The following is a 3,918-nucleotide window of genomic DNA, read 5'->3' on the forward strand; positions in this document are numbered from 1 at the left end:
CAATTTGCTAAACACATGAAACTCAAGAAGAACGAAGACCAAAGTGTGGACACTTTGCCCCTTCTTAAAATTGGGAACAAAACACTCATGGAAGGAATTACAGAGACAAAATTTGGAGCTGTGAGGAAAGAATGGACCATCTAGTGATTGCCATATCCAGGGATCCATCCAATGATCAGCTTCCAAATGCTGACACCATTGCATACACTAGCAAGATTTTGCTGAAAGGACCTAGATATAGCTGTCTCTTGTGAGACTATGCTGGGGCCTAGCAAACAGAGAAGTGTATGCTCACAGTCAGCTATTGAATGGACCACAAGGCCATTGGAGGAGCTAGAGAAAGCACCCAAGGAGCTAAAGGGAACTGCAACCCTATAGGTGGAACAACAATATGAACTAACCAGTACCCCTGAGCTCTTGTCTCTGGCTGCATATGTATCAAAAGATGGCCTAGTAGGCCATCACTGGAAAGAGAGGCCCATTGGACTTTCAAACTTTATATGCCCCAGTACAGGGGAGCGCCAGGGCCAAAAAAGGTGGACTGGGTGGTTAGGGGAGTGGGGGTGGGTGGGTATGGGGGACTTTTGGGATAGCATTGGAAATGTAATGAGGAAAATACCTAATAAAAAAATGAAAAAAAATAATAGGCATTTGAGTCCTTAGCTCTAGTACCCCACGGGTCTGTGTTCCCATTGCACTGGGATGAGTAAGACTCAATTTCCTTGATCAGCACTTGCACATCACTGAGGCTATGCCCATTGCACACGATAGGGTGATCATGGACTGCCAAAAACGAGATCATTCTTCATTGTTTCGAGCTGAAGAGGCTAGCGACTAGATTGTTGGTTTAGGCCATAATTATAAAAAAGGGGGAGATGTGGGAAGCCACATACGCCATTACAAGATGGCACTGGCTACTGCTGGCCACCACCTATAAGTTCAGGTAAACAACCAATGTGTGCATGTGCATAAGTGTTTTGCCAAGTCACAGCCCATCCCAGGAAAAGTAAATGAGGTACTGAAAGCACAACCAATCAGGTATAGACACGACACTCCTAGGCCTATATAAGCAGCGCCAGTTCTGGGGCTCGGGGTCTTTCGCCTTCGCTATCAAGCTCTCCCAATAAAAGTGTGCAGAAGAATCCTGTTGTGGCGTCTTCCTTGCTGGCGAGTCGTGTGTTCACACTAAATAAAGAATCCTCAAATGAGGAATAACGAATGGCTGAGAAGCACCTAGAAAAATGTTCAACATCCTTAGTCATCAGGGAAATGCAAATCAAAACAACCCTGAGATTCTACCTCACACCAGTCAGAATGGCTAAGATCAAAATCTCAGGCGACAGCAGATGCTGGCAAGTATGTGGAGAAAGAGGAACACTCCTCCATTGTTGGTGGGATTGCAANCTTGTACAACCACTCTGGAAATCAGTATGGTGGTTCCTCAGAAAATTGGACATAGTACTACCGGAGGATCCAGTGACACCTCTCCTGGGCATATATCCAGAAGATGCTCCAATTTGTAATAAGGACACATGCTCTACCATGTTCATTGCAGCCTTATTTATTTATTTATTTATTTATTTATTTATTTATTTGGTTGGTTGGTTGGGTTTTTTTGTGGATTTTTTTTTTGTTTTTGTTTTTGTTTTTGTTTTTGTTTTTGTTTTTGTTTTCCGAGACAGGGTTTCTCTGTATAGCCATAGCTGTCCTGGAACTCACTTTGTAGACCACGCTGGCCTTGAACTCAGAAATTCACATCCCTCTACCTCCCAAGTGCTGGGATTAAAGGTGTGCACCACCACCATCTGGCAGCCCTATTTATAATAGGCAGAAGCTGGAAAGAATCCAGATGTCCCTCAACAGAGGAATGGATACAGAAAATATGATACATTTACAGAATGGAGTACTACTCAGCTATTAAAAACAATGAATTTATGAAATGGATGGATCTGGAGGATATCATCCTGAGTGAGGTAACCCAATCACAAAAGGACACACATGATATGCACTCACAGATAAGTGGATATTAGCCCAGAAGCTCTGAATACCTAAGATATAATTTGCAAAACACATGAAACTCAAAAAGAAGGAAGACCAAAGTGTAGATACTTTGATCCTTCTTAGAAGGGGGAACAAAATACCCATGGAAGGAGTTACAGAGACAAAGTTCAGAGCAGAAACTGAAGGAATGACCATCCAGAGGCTGCCCCACCTGGGGATCCATCCCATAAACAACCACCAAACCTAGACACTATTGCAGATGCCAACAAGAACTTGCTGACAGGAACCTGATATAGCTGTCTCCTGAGAGGCTGTGCCAGTGCCTGACAAATACAGAGGCAGATGCTTGCAGCCAACCATTGGATGGACCACAGGGTTCCAAATGAATGAGCTAAAGAAAGTACCCAAGTAACTGAAGGGGTTTGCAGCCCACAGGAGGAACAATATGAACTAACCAGTACCCCCAGAGCTCCTTGGGACTAAACCACCAGTCAAAGAAAACATATGGAGAGACTCATGCCTCTAGCTGCATATGTAGCAGAGGATGGCCTAGTTGGTCATCAATGGGAGGAAAGACCCTTGGTCCTGTAAAGGTTCTATGCCCCAGTATAGGGGACTGTCAGGGCAGGTAGCAGGAGTGGGTAGGTTGGGGAGCAGGGGAGCAGGGAGACGGTAGGGGATTTTTGGAGGGGAAACTAGAAAACATTTGAAATGTAAATAAAGAAAATATCTAATAAAAATAAAAAATTAACGATAGCTACATCTACAATTTAGAATAAGATTGATATTAGATTCTGTGTTCAGAAGTAGGAGTTTAAACATGGAAAGTAATCAGCTAAAGCCAACATTTAAAACACTGTGGTATCTTCAATAAGATTATTATATGGAGGTAGAAGTATACCTTGAATATTCCATCAACTAAAGGTAATAAATTTTTAAACACATTTAGGGAACTATACCACCTCTTATCTTTCTTATTTTCCCTTTTCTTTTCTGTGCCAGAGGACAAGAACACATAAAGGTACAGACAGTGCTTTAATGCAGGGCACTTTCTCCTTTATTACTTGTTTTAAAAGTCCTAGTGCATACTGGAAAACGGCACCAGACTTCATTTTCCCAGAATTGAGCTAAGACAGTGAGTTTAATTTCTCTCTCCAAGTGGTCATAAATCTCAAATGGAGGTGGAAGCCAAGCCTAGTGCACAGTTGTTTGTTCTAACCAAATAAGTTTGTTTCTTAGTTCTCTATTTCATGCTTGAGGAGTTCATTTTAATTTTGTTTCAACTATTAGAGATAGTGGTTGTTGCTGTTCCATTTTATGGAACTGAAAGTATGAATAATTCTAAATGACTTATTCTAAAAATAAGTGGGGAACTATTTTTCATTGTGAAAACTTCAGAAGACAGATTTTAAAATAGAGTACTGTCCACTAAATAAAGTCAACATCAACAGTATAAATAAGAAAAAAATGGTGAGTTAAAAAATGTTTATAACAATAAGAAAAATTCATGATCTCATTGTGAGACCTTGGGAATAAAATACTTACCTTGTCTGGTATAAAATTGCTATATTTTAAATAAAAACAAATATTTTTATTTAAATAAAAAATAAATACTGTAGTGTACTGGCTGGTTTTGTGTGTCAACTTGACATAGCTGGAGTTATCACAGAGAAAGGAGTTTCAGTTGAGGAAATGCCTCCATGAGATCCAACTGTAAGGCATTTTCTCAATTAGTGATCAAGGGGGAAAGGCCTCTTGTGGGCTGTAGTCTTGGGTTCTATAAGAGACCAGGCTGAGCAAGCCAGGGGACGCAAGCCAGAAAGAAACACTCCCCTTCATGGCCTCTGCTTCAGCTCCTGCTACCTGACCTGTTTGAGTTCCAGTCTTGACTTCCTTTGGTGATGAACAGCAATGTGG

The sequence above is a fragment of the Mus caroli genome, chromosome 2 (assembly GCF_900094665.2).
Source record: "Mus caroli chromosome 2, CAROLI_EIJ_v1.1, whole genome shotgun sequence".
NCBI classification, from domain to species: Eukaryota; Metazoa; Chordata; class Mammalia; order Rodentia; family Muridae; genus Mus; species Mus caroli.